Source organism: Carica papaya, chromosome 6 (genome assembly GCF_054855325.1).
Source record: "Carica papaya isolate Zhongbai chromosome 6, ASM5485532v1, whole genome shotgun sequence".
Lineage (NCBI taxonomy): Eukaryota > Viridiplantae > Streptophyta > Magnoliopsida > Brassicales > Caricaceae > Carica > Carica papaya.
In genome coordinates, this window is record NC_142314.1 from 5,599,976 (window position 1) to 5,617,792 (window position 17,817).

Genomic DNA, 17,817 nt, shown 5'->3' on the forward strand with positions numbered 1-17,817 from the left:
CAACATTTACTTCTATGCTGATGATATAGTGTGATGTCCTTACGGGGCTAGTGTAGCTCATCCTTTATTTAACCATTTCAGATCAAGAGAACCTGATTCCAGAGCCCGATCCGCAAGAAGATTGCGAGTAGATGCTAGATACCTTATATTTTCCTCTACTTCTCTCATTTCTCGTGTTTCTTTCAGAGAATTCATTCCGAAATATTTGTTTAGTACTTTTAAGTTATTATGTACGGGATGTAAACCTTAACCTTTTATTTCGCTTCCGCACTTAAATTATTATATATTTTCTTTTGGATTTTTGGGGTCGTTACAGTTGGTATCAGAGTCGCGTTCCCCGGACCCGTCTCTTACACAATGATACTTAGAGAAACACTAAACCAATGAATTATCACTCAACCCTTCCTTGTGAAATGCAGGTACAGAGAGATGAGGAGAGGAAGACCCCACTAAACCGAGCAGCCCGAGATGGTTACTTAGAGAAGATGTTGACCGGATATTTGAGATACTGGAGAGACTCATTACTGCCCAGTAGGGCCGAAAGGAGAGGAAGGAGCTACCTGACCCTTCCCCGCTGCCACAGGTTGAACCACCACTGCAGCAAGAGGATCCCGAGCTACCCCGGTACGACCCTACTCCTCCACAGTACCACACGGCACCACCGCAGTATGATCTGGTGCCCCAGCCACAGTACCGCCGGCACCGCCACAGTACAATCTGGTGCCCCCACCGTATCAGCACGTACCACCACAGGGCCCCCTAGTCTATCCTCATCTTGTCCCTCTTCCACGAGACCCAATTCCTTCCACGATTGACCCAGGCTATATAAAGAGGTACAAGAGACTAAACTCATCTATTTTTGCAGAGGGATCCTCTTTTGAAGATGCTGAGTACTGGTTGGCAGAGACAGAGAAGGCCTTCAAGACCCTATGGGTGACTTCTTAATAGAAGGTCACCCTTGCTACCTACATGCTAATAGGAGAAGTAAACCGCTGGTGAGAACTCAAACAGACCACCCTGCCTGTTTCAGTTACTTGGGAACAATTCCTAGCAGCCTTTCATGCAGAGTATCTCCGACATATGAAGGAGATGGAGTTTATCTAGTCGGTCTAGGGGAACATGACTGTGTCAGAATATGCTCGTAAGTTCCTGGAGTTGGGCTGATACTCTCCTGAGACATTTTTGGATAAAGGCAGGAAGGGTAAGAGGTTCCAATGGGGCCTCTGCCCAGAGATCAGACAGCATTTGTTTGTGCTGGAGCTCAAGACTTATTCGACCGTTCTGGCCAAGGCACAGCTGGTGGAAAGGAGCTTCCACACCCTCTCTCAGGCAGCAGAGAACCTCAGACTCTCAGCTCCACCCCGCAGACCAGCACCTACTACGCTTGTTCAACAGAACAAGAGGTCTAGGCCAGTGATCCAGGCCCCCCCTCAGGCTCCAGTGGCAGGACGTGGTAAGATCTGTCAGCATTGCAGCAAGGATCATGGGGATCGACTCTGCTACCGCCTCAACAACATTTGTCGCATATGTAATAGTGCCCAACATTATGCGAGAGAGTGCCCAAGGAACCAGAATCAGGGCAGGGCGTACAATCTCACCCAGCAGGATGCTGAAGCCAACCCGAACGTGGTACAGGATATGTACACTATCTGTAACTATCTTACTCATGTTTTGATTGACACTGGTGCATCACATTCATTTGTTTCTCCTATTTTTGCATCAAAATTTAATGTATTACTTGATAAACTTGATTTTATGTTGTTTATGTCTACTGCTTAGAGTATAACACTATTGGGAGAAGTTGTCTACAGGGCTTGTGTCGTAGAGATAACAGATAAGAAATTGAGTGTGGACCTAATAGAATTAGACACGGAGGATTTTGATGTAATTTTAGGAATGAATTGGCTAACTTATTTCAGTTGCTCCTTACCGCGTGAGCCGCGTTAAAGAGATTCGTAGCTTTTTAGGAATGGCAAGCTATTGCCGTAGGTTTGTTGAAGGATTTTCTAGTCTAACTGCTCCCTTGACCTGACTCACAAAGAAAAATATTAAGTTTGAGTGGAATGAGGACTGTGAAAGAAGTTTTTTAGAACTAAAGAAACGGCTGACTATTGTACCTGTGCTGGCCTTACCAAGTAGATCAGGATGATATACAGTTTACAGTAATGCCTCCTATCTAGGCCTGTATTGTGTTTTAATGCAGCATGGGAAGGTCATAGTCTATGGGTCCAGACAATTAAAGAGTCATGAGAAAAATTATCTCACCCATGACTTAGAGCTTACCGTAATCATACACGCCTTGAAGACTTGGCACCATTATTTATATGAAGAGACCTTTCAAATCTATACTGATCACAAGAGTTTGAAACACATATTCACTCAAAAGGATCTCAATATGCGTTAGAGAAGGTGGATAGAACTTCTTAAGGACTATGATTGTGACATTTTGTATCATCCGGAGAAGGGCAACGTGGTAGCCGATGCGCCCAGCAGAAATAGTACAGGTACATTAGCCCATTTGATGATTTTAGAATGCAGGCAGATTGGGGCCACACAACAGGTTCAGCTTCAGGACTTGAGGAGATTCACGTGTTTGGGTCATCTGACCGTTCAGCCTGAGTTAATCCAAAGAATAAGAGAAGTTCAGTCCACCGATTCCACCCTAGCAGCCTTCAAGAAAGATGTAGAACATGGAGTTAGCTCAGAATTTCGAGTCTCTGCCGATGGGTTACTCAAGTTCCAAGACAGGGTATGTGTTCCAGGTGACAATGAGTTAAAGAGAGACATCATGACAGAGGTCCATAGCTCAAAGTTTGTCATGCATCCCTGAAGCACTAAAATGTACCAAAGTATGCGACTCCAATTTTGGTGAAACGGGATGAAAAGAGATATAACTGACTTTTTTTCTACGTGTTTGGTATGTCAGCAGGTCAAGGCAATGCATCAATGCCTAGGTGGACTACTTCAGCCATTATCGATCCTAGAATAGAAGTGGAAACATATCACCATGGACTTCGTGACAGGGTTACCTAAGGCACGCTCAGGACGTGATGTCATCTGGGTAATTGTTGATCGGCTTACCAAGTCTTCCCACTTCTTGGCCATCAGGATGACCGATCCCTTAAACAAATTGGCAAGAATGTATATCCGGGAAATAGTCAAATTACATGGAGTCTTAGTGACAGTGGTGTCCGACAGGGACCCCAGGTTCACTTTTCGATTTTAGAGTAGCTTTCAGCAAGCCATGGGAACGAAGCTGTCCCTCAGTACTGCTTTCGACCCTCAAACTGATGGATAATCAGAAAGAACAATCCGTACACTTGAGGATATGCTCCGAGCTTGTGTCCTTGACTCCGGGGGCCATTGAGATGACCATCTACCCCTGATAAAGTTCACCTATAACAATAGCTACCAAACAAGTATTGACATGGCTCCGTATGAGGTGTTATATGGGCGCCCATGCAGATCACTGATTTGTTTGGAAAAAGTGGGCGATCGAAAACTGTTCGGTCCAGATCTGGTAGAGGAGACTACATCCAAAATAATTAAGATCAGGAAGAACATTCAAACGGTTCAGAGTAGACAGAAGAGTTATGCGGACACCCGGAGGAGAGATTTAGAATTTGAGGAAGGTGACCGGGTGTTCCTTAAGGTCACTTCTTTTAAGAGAATTAGTAGGTTCGGCAGGAAGAAAAAACTGAACCCCTGATTTATTGGACAATTTGAAGTCTTAGATAGGATTGGTACCGCCGCCTACAGACTAACATTGCCTCAAGAACTTTCTAAGGTCCACAATGTGTTTCTTGTGTCCATGCTACGCAAGTACAACCCGGACCTCTCTCATGTCTTGGCCCACGAGCCTCTTCCACTCCAGAAGAATCTATCATATGAAGAAGTACTGATCGGCATTATGGATCGAAAGAGCAGATTACTCCATAACCGAAAAATTTTCTTGATAAAGGTCATATAGCAGAATCACACACCGAGGGAGGCTACATGGGAGGTAGAACCAGACTTTAGAGCCCAGTATCCCCAACTGGTCGATTGAGAGTGAGAGACAAATTTGAGGGACCAAATTTCTCTTAAGGGGAGGAGAGTTGTAACACCCAACTAAAATTTTATTTTCTTTTAATTATTATTATTTTTTTATATAAATATAATTATTTATTTATTTTATTTTATTTTAATTTAATAAAAAGGGTAAAAATTTATTAAAGATTAAATTAAAAATAATTTTGGAAAAAAGAGGTGAAAATTTAGATTCTCGAGGTATTTTTGAAAGAAAAATCAGAAATCGGAGGTCAAAACACAATTTAAAAAAATTGCACCACGTCATACACCCGGTCAACAGTCCCGACCAACCATGATGCGCCAAGTGGCAAAGGCGCTGACACAGGACGCCACGCAGGGAGGAACCACATCGGTGATTTACGTGCGTGTGATCGAACAGCTGAGGTCCATTCCTGTGCGTACGGACGGTCCAGATTGAATCGCGCATGGACGGTCCAGATTGAATTGTGATGAACAGCCCAGATTCACTCCTTATTTAATTACGATCGAACAGTCCAGATCAAAAGCGATGGACAGCCCATATCAAAAGTAGATGGCTATAAATAACCCAATCCGCACCCAAACCTTAACCCTAGTCGCCAGAACCCCTCGCCGGAGAAGACAACCAAGCCACCGGGGAGCCTACCACCGCTGCACCGGAACCCTTTTCGACCGCCAAAAAATGTAAAAATTCGCACTTTTGCACGAAATCCAATTTTAAACCCACTCATGGCCAAATCAAAGTGAAAAAACCAGCTAATCGGCCGAAAAATATCGCCAAAGTCCGGCGCTGCTGCCGTAGGGAATTTCACAAACCGCCTCCGATAAGGCCCTTTTCAATTCCCATTTCATGTAATTCGTCCACCATTGTGATCACCATTTTTCTCTCTAGAGGTTGACCGAAGTGAAACACCCAACTGCAATGTGAGCCGAGGGAGCCGTCGCACCGGAGAGCCCCATCGCCGGTGAGTTTCAGTTTTTCGTATTTTTTCGGTCCACCGAGACCCCTTTAACATATGTGCTCGCAGGAATCAATATAAAATCGATCGCATTCGGTCGAAAACAGTCGACCTAAGGCAAACTGTCGCCGCAAGCGGCGGTGCCGTAGCCGAAGCACGGCGAAGCCACTGTGCCGAATTTTCAAAATTGGCCGAGTAGGCCTTGGAACTGATTTTTTGGTTTATTTAGGATATTTGTAGGTACTATAAGTGCGTTTCAATTCCCCAAGAAAAATTCAAGGAACCCAGGGACTGCCCGTAGGCACAGTAAACCATTTAGCTTTTCGCCGTAAAATCAAGTAAGAATCTCTCACCCTATTTCCTATTATAGATTTGAAGTTTGAATAAATGATATACGGTCTTTTGTACAAATTAAATAGATGTGCATAATTAATTACAGATTGCTAATGGAGGCTGAACTAGACATTATTTTATGTTTATTTCTGTTGATTTATTTTACAGTCTAAAGGCATGATGGTATCTAATTTATTTACTTTATGGTTTAAATGTATGTATTACTGCCTTACTTGATCACTGTTTGATTTTGAAATTTAAGATATGATTACATTACCGGATGCATGTTCATTTGTTTATGTGATTATGTTTGATTTGGTAACGGGGACTAATGAAAAATAAGAAAGGGGTGTGATTAAATAAACAAATAAGACGATAGCCTCACTAAATATCCTAGGAGATGGTGGACGGACCGGGTTCATAGGGAACCCCACCGTTAACGTTGTCTTATACTGGATAAATTATTGAGACTTGATAATTTGGTGCTCATACCAGACGGGGTATGAAGATGGCCTGTTTCATCCTCATATCGGACGGGGTATTAAGGTTTAATATCTTGGCACTCATACCGGACGGGATATAGGTACAACCCTGTAATTGAGATTGTTAAAGGAAATAGTTCACGTGTAGCGAGGACACTCCTAGAGATCCCCACGGATACTAGTAGGCTGGTGAAATGAGAAACGGTTATGATTTAGGTTATTGTTAATGAATATGAATTTATGATATGTTCTATGTTACTGATTTTGCATGAAGTTATGATCTGTATGATATTATTATCTCTATAGATTGTTTTCATAAATTCCACAATGGTAAGTGAATGGTAAATTATTTTACGATTGATAAATGAATTTGCTAAATTTAGTGCTCCATTAGTTGTTTTGGATTTTCTATCAACTTTCACTTCTGTGCCGGTGATATAGTATGATGTCTTTACGGGGTTAGTATAGCTCATCTTTTATTTAACCATTTCAGATCAAGAGAACCTAGTTCTAGAGCCCGATCCGCAAGAAGATTGCGAGTAGATGCTACATACCTTATATTTTCCTTTACTTTTCTCATTTCTCGTGTTTCTTTCAGAGAATTCATTCCGAAATATTTGTTTAGTACTTTTAAGTTATTGTGTAAGCGATGTAAATTTTAACTTTTTATTTCGCTTCCGCACTTAAATTATTATATATTTTCTTTTGAATTTCTGGGATCGTTACAACTTAATCATACTAGAATACTTATTAATAAATTTTGAGAACAATAAGACTCAAATAATAAAAAGTATCCTATAACAAATTATTTTCTTAATTGTGATTATAAAGTTCAAAACTTAAGTGTTATCTCCTTGTCCTTTCTACAAAAATAAAGTAATTAAAAGTTGTTTTCGCTTATAATATAGAACACTATTATTATAAATATCCTTGTTTTGATGATTCCCTAGTACGAGAAAATCTTCAATTCTTCAAATGGGTTGCCATGATATCATGATAACATATACTCTTTGCTGAATGCTTTACAGATGCGAAGACAATATGTTGTCGGGAGATTATATCACTGGAAATAAAACCCTAATTTCTGCTACTGGTACATTTGCATTAAGGTTCTTCAGCCTGGAGAATTCAAGTAAGAGCTACATGAGTATCTGGTATCATGATTTAAGCCCCATAAAAACTATTATTTGGGTTGCCAACAGAGACTCCTCACTGAATTCTCCACGTAAATTCATGCTCAGAGATGACAACTTATTGATTTTAGATAGTATATAAGAAATTATGTGGTCAACGAATATTACGTTGCAGTATTCCATAAACACAACAGTTGGATTGTTGAGAGACAACGAAAATCTTCTTCTCCAACTTAATAAAGAAATCGTGTGGGAAGCTTTAACACTTCTTCTTATGCAGCATTAGCAGGAAAGATACTCAGCTTTAACAAGAAAACCAACAAAGAAGTTGTTATGTCATCTTGGTCAAACAAACAAGATCCAAGACCAAGAATATTTTCTTTGGGGATCGATTCACAAGGGTTTACTCAGTACCTCATGTGGAAGAAATCTAAACCATATTAGAGAAGTGTCGTGTTCGATGTAAGCTAAAAGTAATCTGTATATGACATGTGGAAGAATCTGGACAACTTCCTCTTTACTTTAAACTTTCTTGGTGATGAACATTATATGAAATTCGAACTTATTTAACCAAGATAAGTAAATAAAGCCAGGTTTTTTTTTAACATCAGATGGACAAATCGAGCTTATCTTTTAGGTTGGTAAGGAATTGGCATCTCTTTGGAGTGCACCATTTCATATGTGTGACTTCTACGGCCATTGTGGACCATCTGGTGTGTGTAACTTGACGAGCAAACCCTCTTCATCACAGGTCTGTAAGTGTCTGTCTGGTTATAAACCTAGAAATGAATAAGAATGGGATAAAGAAGAGTGGTCCGGTGGGTACATGGTGGAAAAAGATTTAGAGTGTGACAACAGGGATGGGTTTTTGAAATTGTAGAAGATAAAACTTCCTAATCGACCAATAATGTTAGGGATGATGAATATGAGTACATGTTAGTCCTGTTGTTTGCAGAACTGCTCTTGTTCGACATATAGTTAATTGGATATGCCAAACAATAAAGTTAGGGATGATGTTGTGGAAGGAAGAAATGGTATAATTACATGTTTGAATTGGCAAGGTGATTCGCTAGATGTTGTAGAATTGCTTTCTGTAGAGGAAAAGGGTAAAAAACTCTATGTTCGAATTCCAGGCTCCAAATCTGGTATGTTTAATTTCTTTTGCTGGATTTTATCTACCATTTTTCTTTTTCTTGCTCATTTCTCTTTATGTAAAAATTGTTTTAGTGATTTAATTTTATGTATTTGTTGAAAGATGCAGTTGCAAATGGGTCATATGAGAATAATAATCGTGTGCTCGTAAAGAATAAGAGCGTAGTAGTTGCCACATCCACTGCCTTAATTGCATTCCTTCTCATTGCTATAATTGCTTTACATTGTCTCTGGTGGAGGAAGACCTCAAGGGATCGCGTCATTTTTTCTCTCCTTCTTTAATTTTATTATAATAATAGTAGTATAATAATATAGAAAATAATTTTATGTAAATATAATATATTTTATCATTACCTTTTAATAAATATTTAAAAATGATTCAATTGTATTTAATGGGTCTCATGACTTATTAGTTATTAATGCTTATGGTAATAATAATTATTATGGCAGGAGCTGTAACACCCATTTATATTTATTATTTTTATTTTATTTTATTTTTATTATTTCTATATAAATATAATTATGTATTAATTTAATTTAATTTATTTAATTTGATTAAATAAAAATAATAGTAATAATAATAATAAAAAGGGTGAAAAAATAATTGAGGATTTAATTGAAAAGAATTTTGGAGAAAATGGATGAAAATTTGGGTTCTAGGGTATTTTTGAAAGAAAAATAAAAAAATGGGGTCAAAACACAATTTAAAAAAGTTACGCCACGTCAGCTGCTCGGTCAGCAGCCCAACCAACCAGGACGCGCCAGGTGGGAGAGGCGCTGACGCTGGAGGCCACGCGGGGGGAGCCACGTTGGCGATCCGCGTGCGCACGATCGAACAGTTGAGATCTGTTCTCGCGTGCACGGACGATCCAGATCGAAAAGCATATTGGCATAAATAACTTCATCCACACCCAAACCCTAACCCTAGTCGCCAGAGCCCTTCGTCGAAGAAGACAGCCCAGCCGCGGGGAGCCGACTGCTGCCACCCGTCGCCACACCGGAGCAATTTTCGATTGCCAAACGAGGTAAAAATTCTACTCTTTGCTCAGAATTTGATTTCAAACCCATCCATGGCCAAATCGGAGTGAAAGAACTGACCAATTGGCCCAAAAAATACCGCTGAAGCTCAGCGGCGCTGTCGTAGGGTATTTCAGTTTTTACCTCCGATGAGGTCCTTCCCGATTCCCGTTCGATGTGATTTTTCCACTGTTGTGATCACCGTTTCCTCCTTTACGGGTTGACTGGAGCAAAACACCCAACTGCAACGTGAGCCGGAAGAGCCACCGCACCAGAGAGCCCCACTGCCCGTAAGTTTCAATTTTCTGCATTTTTTCGGCCCACCGAGGGCCCGAAGTGTGTTTTCTCGCAAAAACTGGTGCAAGTTTGGCTGGACTCAGCCAAAAATGGCCGAAAATAGCCAATCAAGGGCAGATCGTTGTCGCGGGTGGCGGCACCATCGTCGGAGCACGGCGGAGCCGCTGTGCCGGATTTTTAAAATTGGTCGAGTAGGCCCTGTGACTGATTTCTGGGTTATTTGAGACATTTATAGGTACCGTAAGTGCGTTTCAGTTTCCGAAAAAAAATTCAGGGAACTCAGAGACCACCTATAGGTACAGTAACTATCTAGTTTTCGGCGTCGAATCAAGTAAGGACCCATCACCCTATTTCCTATCATAGATGTGAAGTTTGAAGAAATAATAATACGGTATTTTGTACAAGTTAGATAGATATGCATAATTAATTACGGATTGCTAATGGAGTCCGAAATCGAACATTGTACTCTTTGATTCTATTGATTTATTTTACAGTTTAAAGGCATGATAGTATCTGGTTTAGGGTTTTAAATGCATGTATTACTATCTCACTCGACCACTGTGTGATTTTAGAATTTAAGATATGATTGTATTACCGGGTGCATATTTATTATTTATGCCATTATGTTTAATTTGGTAATGAAGACTAAGGAAAAACAGATAAGGTGACAGCTTCACTAGATATTCTGGGAGATGGTGGACGGACCAGGTTCATAGGGAATTCTACCGTGAACGTTGTCTCATACCGGATGGGGTATGGAGACTTGGTCATTTGGCGCTCATACCGGACGAGGTATGGGGACGACCAACTTCACCCTCATACCGGACAGAGTATTAAGGTTTAATGTCTTGGCCCTTATACTAAACGGGGTATGGGGACGGCCTTGAAATTAAGATTGTTAAGGAAAATGGTTCACGTGTAATGGGAACACCCCTATGGATCCTCATGGATACTAGTAGGTTGGTAAAAACGAGAAACGGTGATAATTAGTTATTATTAATGAATACGGATTTATGATATATTTTATGTTACTGATTATGCAGAAAATTATGATTTGTATGATATTACTGCTTTTATAATTTGTTTCCATAAATTCTCCGATGGTAAGAAAAAGGGTAAATAGTTTTATTTTAAATAAATATATTGGTTTAAATCTACTACTCCATTGGTTGTTTTGATTTTCTACCAACCTTTACTTCTGTGACGGTGATATAGTGTGATGTCCTTACTAAGCTAGTGTACCTCATTCCTTATTTAACCATTTCAAATCAGGAGGATCTAGTTTTGGAGTCCGATCCACAAAAAGACTGCGAGTAGATGCTAAATACTTTATAGTTTCTTTTATTCTTCTTATTTCTCGTATTTCTTTCAGAGAACTTATTTCGTGATGTTGTTTAGTACTTTTAAGTTATTATGTAAGTGATGTTAACCTTAATATTTTATTTCGCTTCCGCACTCAAATTATTATATATATTTTCTTTTGAATTTCCGGGGCCGTTACAGGAGCAAAGAGAAATGTGATTGAGAGGAATTTTACCAGTGAAGGTAGGTAGGAGGATGGGAAGCTGGTGGACTTCAATTTTACGAGCATTTTATTAGCGATGAGTAACTCTTCCGAAGCAAATAAATTAGGAAAAGGTGGATTTGGTTCAGTTTATAACGTGAAGTTATATATATATATATATACATACACATAATCAAATAATATTATCCATTCAGATTGTCATATATATGTATATATTTATATATATACAAACATATACATATATATGTACTATATAATGAGTTTGATAATTCTTTTTGTAGGAAAATTTGCCTCAAGATCAAGTAGTAGCAATAAAAAGGTTATCGGAGAAGTCTTCGCAAGGACTGGAGAAGTTCATGAATGAATTGAAACTCATTGCTAATCTGCAACATAAAAATATTGTGAGGCTTATAGGTTGTTATGTGAAAGAGGACGAAAAACTTTTGGTATACGAGTACATGCCTAATCGAAGCTTGGACAAAATTTTATTCAATAAATTTTCTTTCCAAACCATCAATTGTTTTAAATCTCTTTAAAAATTTCAAGTAAAATTCAAATAATAAATTCAAAATTTTATTCTTATAAATTTGAAAACATAACTTTTTATTTTCGTTTGAAATTATCTATAAGGTCATATTTTTATTATTTTTAACATAATTTCTATCATTTTTTACTCTACTTAATTACGTTCAAGTGTCTCTAATTTAATTATAATTTTTTAACTTATTACTTGATGATATTTATTGCTATTGCATTATATTCAAATAAATAAAAAAATTAAATTGGAGCAAATGGTTTCAGATTATTGAAGGTATTGCTCAAGGGATTTTATATCTTCACAAGCATTCTAGATTAAAAGTAATACACAGAGATCTTAAAGCGAGTAATATTTTGTTGGATGGAGAAATGAATCCCAAAATTTCGGATTTTGAAATGGCAAGAATTTTTTATATGAATCAAACTAAAACAAAGAATAACAAAGTAGGAGGAACATAGTAAGTTTATTTCCTACCTTTCTCTTCATTTGAGCTTGCTTATGTTATATATGAATTTATTTTTTATGCTCAATATAAAGATTTTTTATATATAATATAACATTGAAAGAATGTTATAAATTATAAATAAATATATTAATATATTATTAAAATAAAACATTTTAAATTTAAATATTTTTTTGAATAATTAATTTTATAATTACTAAAGTTACTTGGTTCAGAAGGTATATATAAATTATTTTTTGAGATAAGTAGGTATATATAAATTATTGTAAGAAATCTTTTTCTACTTGTTATTAATTTGTATAAGTATGATAAAGCATTATAATATGTTTTTATTGAGGTTTTTAATACAAAAATTTAGCTCATTAGAGTCTTAGTAGGGTGGAAAGACCAAACTAAGTTAAGTTTTAGCGAATCTATTGTGTTTTTTTTAAGCAAAATAAACATTATGTAACAGCTATATTTTCTTAATCAGATAACAAAAATAGATCAAAAGTCTAATCCAGTTTTTTTTTCTCATAAAAAAAAAGTGACTAAAAAAAGTTCCAAGTAATATGTTTATTTCTTATTTAAAATTTATTTTTAAGCATGAATAAATATTCTACTTATTTTGTTATTGAACTAGTACATTTAAATACATATTTAAATATATGCTTATAAAGTATATTGATATATATATAATATGGTGTTATAATAGTTAAAATTATTACATTATGTATGAAAGTCATGAGTTCAAATATTATTTTGAATATAGAATTTCATATTTAATGGTGTATTATTGGCTGACAGTGACCAACTGTAATAAATATATATATATATAAAGGAATAAATAAAAGAGAGAGGGGAGAGGAAAAGGAACGGTGTAGATTAGATTAGGGAAACAAAGAGGGACGACTGGGATGAGCCACAAGGTAAGTATAAATAGGCTGAGGAAATAGAAAAAAGAAAAGAAATAAAAAAAAGGGAAATAACGAAAAAAAAAAAAAAAAAAGAGGAAGAGGAGAGGAGAGCGGCCGAGGAAGATACAGGGGAAAAGTGAAGGAGACGACGAGGGAGAGTGAAATTGCAAGAGGAATTCGAAGGACTGGAGGAGTGAGTGAACCATGGCTGAGGGGAATTTAAAGTTTCTGACTCGGTATGGTAAAGCAAGATCAATCCTATTTGTGTTTTTCTTTTCCTGAAATCGGTTGAATGAGGTGATCAGGAATGAGGGAGGAGAGATGCGGATGAGGTTATTAAATTGAGTGTGGATGTAGTAACCTCTGTTGTGAGGAGGTTTTGTGAGGATAGAGTATAAGCGGTCGGGTGTGAGTATAGGCTGAGCGAAAGTTGTGTAGGCTAGGGCAATGTCATAGGATCTGAGTAGAAGAGGCAGATTGAGTGTTATATAGCGAGGGAGAGGTTGTGATGCGGTCGGTGTGTGTGTGACCATTACAGGCCGAGTGGGACTGTGTGAGCGAGCGGCTTGGGGAGTCTGCTACGTGCGTGTGTAGCAGACACTGGCTAAGGATTGTATGCACTGAGTAGTTGAATTTTTGTGATTTGGTTTGGGTGTGAGTGAGTGTGTGGCTCCAGAAGAGCATGACATGGTCAGTGAGTGTGTGTGGCCATTACAAGCCGAGTGTGACAGTGTAGGTAAGCATTACAGGGTGGCATCTGGTGTGTGTGTGTTTATGGCAAAGACTGGCCGAGCATGATAGGGACTGAGTAGGTGAGTTTATGTGATATGTGTGTGAGTGTGTGTGGCCTCTATGGTTGTGGTGACAGGTGGGTGATGAATAAGTAGAGGGCCTTCACTGGCCGATAATTGTGTGGGAGGAAGTCGTATATGTGGACTAGGATGTTGGAAGGTGTGGTCTTCATAGGCCTTTATCCCAGGTTGGACATGGAATGTTGGTTTGGTGAATGTGTGGGTATGGCCTCTCTAGGTCGGGCATTTGCCGGTGATGGTATAGACTCGGGTGTGTAGGTGGGGTATTTATAGGCCATTGTGTAGCGCCCGGGAAATTGAAGAAGAAGAAGAGAAAAAAAAAGGGGGGGGGGCCACATCAGCAGCCATGTCAGCAGACCCAGTCAGCAGTCCCAGCCAACCGGAACCTGCCACGTGGCAAGACCACGTCGATCTGGGACGGGCCACGTTGGTAATCCGCGTGCGCGCGATCGGACGGCCCAGATTTATCGCGCGCACGGACGGCCCAGATTTAATCGCACGGACGACCCAGATTTAATCAAAAACGGACGGCCCAAATTAAATCAAAATGGACGGCTAAGATCAAAAGGCAAAAGGGTATAAATAGAACCCCCACACCAGACCACAAAACCCTAGCCGCCTGCCCTCGCCGGAGAAGACGAACTAGAGCCGGCTGCCGCCACCCGCCGCCGCACCGGAGAGATTTTCGACCGCCGATCGAGGTAAATTTCATACCCCCGACTCGTTTTTCCACGCTGATTTCCTCAGTGGCCAAATCAGAGCCAAAATCCCAGCCAAACGGCCGGAAAACACGGTCGAAAGCCAGCGGCGCCGCCGCGCCCCTCCTCGATTTTTGCCTCCGATGAGGCCCTTCCCGGCCTCCGTTTAATGCAATTTTTATATCACTGTGATCACCATTCTTTTCTCTACAGGTTGATCGGAGCCGAATCACCAAAACACGAACTTCACCGGAGGGCCGCCGCACCCGAGAGCACCGCCGCTGGTAAGCTTCGGTTTTTCGTAAATTTTCGGCCCCCCGAGGGCCGTAGGATTGTTTTATCGCATGAACCAATGCGAGTGTGGCCGAATTCGGCCGGAAACGGCCGAAAATGGCCAACCCGAGGCGAACCGCCGTCGCTGGAGCAAGGCGGAGCCGCCGTGCCGGAGTTGCGATATTGGCCGAAGGGGGCACTGGGCCTAATTTGGGATTTTTTGGAACACGTGCAGGTACCAGTAGTGCGTTTCAGTTCCCCGGAAAAAATTCAAGAAAAATTAGAGACAGCCTGCAAGCGCACTGTGAAGCCGTGTTCGGACCCCAAAACGAGTAAGGACCCCTCACCCTATTTCCTATCACGGTTTTAAAGTTTAATAAATGATAAAACGGTATTTCATGAATCAACGAATGTGTGAAATTGCTTAGGGTCGCTAATGGAGCCCGAGTCTAGTGTGTTTGTCGGTTAACTATTATTTGGCATGTTTTACAGTTTTAAATGCAGTATGAGGTTTGATGTTTTCATTTTATAGTTTCGTGTGCATATTGTACTGTTTTATTGATTAGGGATTGAATGACTGGGATATTGATGCTGTATGTTGTCTGTTTGGCATAAATTATTGTTTTGCTTGTTTGTATGTGGATTGATGATGCTGACTGAGGGAAAAGAGAATGATAGATTATGTAAATGGGTGATTGTATAATGTGGTCAGCCTGACTAGATATCCTGGGAGATGGTAGACGGACCGGGTCCGTAGGGAACCCTACCGGGATTGTGGTCTCCCATATCGGACGGGGTATGGAGATCTTATGTGTTTTGGTGCCCATACAGGACGGGGTATGGGGACGGCCTGTTTCACCCTCATACCGGACGGGGTAATGAGGTCTATAGTTTTGGCGTCCATACCGGACGGGGTATGGGGATGGCCCTGGAAAAATGATTCCAAGTGTTAAGGGTTAACGGGTAGCGGGACCCCTATGGATCCCCATGGATACTAGTGGGCTGGTAAATGAGGAAAATATATTGTGTAACGATTGAATTACGAAAGGCTTGATAAGTATTACGTTATACAGTTTATATATGATTTCATGATGATGATGATGTTATTGCTTTCGTATATTGTCTTATGAATTTCACCGAGGTAAGTGAATGGTAAAGGTTTTATTATTGATAAAAGGTTTTGTTGTAAATTATGCTTCATTGGTCTTTTTGTATTTTCTACCCACCTTTACCTCCGTGATGGTGAGATATCGTGATGTCTTTACTGGGCTAGTGTAGCTCATTCCTTATTTAATCATTTCAGATCAGGAAGACATTGTTCTCGAGCCAGTTCCGCAGGAGGACGACGAAGGGGACGCCTAAAGACTCCATAGTCATATTTGTAGCTTTTACTTTCAAGTTTCTCCTTTAGGTAGTTTGATCTTTTATATTGTGAGCACGTTTTTTGTTTTAGTGTAAGGGATGTTAATCGAATTTTTGACTTCGCTTCCGCATTTGATATTTTTAATATACATTCCATTTTAAATTTCCGGGGCTGTTACACATTGCCCCAGGGCTATTAAGGGATAACTGAATGACTGATGTGTGTGGGTGGCCTCTTCAGAAGGAAAAAATAGAAGGTATGAATGTGTGTTCAATAAAGATTGATTAGTTCTGATACTGAGGTTGAGTAGTGGACATAGGTGAACTATGAGTGTATGTAGGCCTTCAAGACCGTAGCTACGTGTGGGGTAGGAGTATTTCGGGTTAGTAGGAGTAAGCAGTAGGTGCAGTTGAGTGAATATAGGTACTAAGCTATAGGGGAATGACCACCTTAGGGTAGGGATGGGAGAGCGGACAAGTGAGAGTGTGGGTTTAAGTGAGGAGTGTTGAGGTAGAGAATTTCTTGGTTTTCATGTTGTGGTCTTAAGTTCTACATTTTCTTACTGGGTCTATTGATGTTCATTACTGTTGTTTTCAGATGTGTTAGATTCAAAGTCAAAATCAAAATGCATAGTGATGGAGGCCCACACTTAAGGAAGGGAAGCACGCTAGTATAGGGTACTTGTTTTATACATATGAGTGCACACACTATACCAACGTTGCAATTATAGTTGTTGTAACATCAAACTATGCAAATTGACAATGTACTCTCTAGATGTTTAATGAACATGAGGTGGTTATTATTTTTTAGAAATGAAATGATAGAAATTTGTTGCAAGATGGAGAAGTTCTGGAATTAGGATGATAAATGGTGGTAATGCCCCATCTTTAGGACGAAGCGTTACACCAACTCATAATATTTATTTTAGTAAAGTTATAACTTTATTTATGAACATGTTGGATTAGTTATAGTCACCAAGTTTGATTTTCATCTTAGCAAACTATAATGTAAATAGGCGAAAGAAATATTTAATAGTAGTTATATTATTTAGTTTGAAAAACAACAATGAATTAAAAAACCAAACTAAATATTTTAAAAAAAAAAACAAAAAGCATATATACTTATGGAAATTTACTATGAATGTTAAGTATATTATTTCATATTAACATTTTCTTAAAGCATGAAAGTAGACACTTGACAATAATTTTAAGTATTAGTGTATTAAATTTCTTTATCTTTGTAGTTTTGGTTAAACTACTATTATATTACTTACACTCAATTTCAATTGTTAATTTAGGGGTTATATGTCGCCTGAATACAGTTTATATGGGAAATTCTCAGAGAAGTTGGATATTTTTAGTTTTGGAGTGCTGTTGATAGAGATTGTGAGTGGAAAAAGAAACATTAATGTTCATTGTGAAGATCTCTATCAAATTCTTCAAATATGGGTGAGTTATATCTTCTTATTTATTTCCTTTTCAAGTATTGTTTAGTTAAAAGTTAATATTTATGGTAAATAATTATATTAGTAAAACTTTCAATCTTGAACTTAATTATATTTAAAATACAATTTAGGTATGGAAAGAGTAAAAAAAAGGTAAAACATTTGAGGTAATAGATTCATCAGTACATGATACATATTCTGTTCAAGAAGTTGAAAGGTGTATCCATATTGGATTGTTGTGCATTCAAGAAGCGTCAATTGATCGACCAATTATGTCTTTGGGAATTTTAATGTCATGAAATGAAACTGTCTCACAACCACCTCCTAAAGAACTTGTCTTTTGGATGAGCAATGGTAATACAAGTCTTCACCAATCGTTCTG

General features: G+C 38.8%; 1 pseudogene; it reads left to right on the plus strand.

The window, feature by feature from the left end:
- The first annotated feature begins 1,214 nt into the window (after positions 1-1,214).
- LOC148253249 (putative G-type lectin S-receptor-like serine/threonine-protein kinase At1g61610) lies at positions 1,215-17,734 on the plus strand (annotated as a pseudogene).
- The last annotated feature ends 83 nt before the right edge of the window (positions 17,735-17,817 follow it).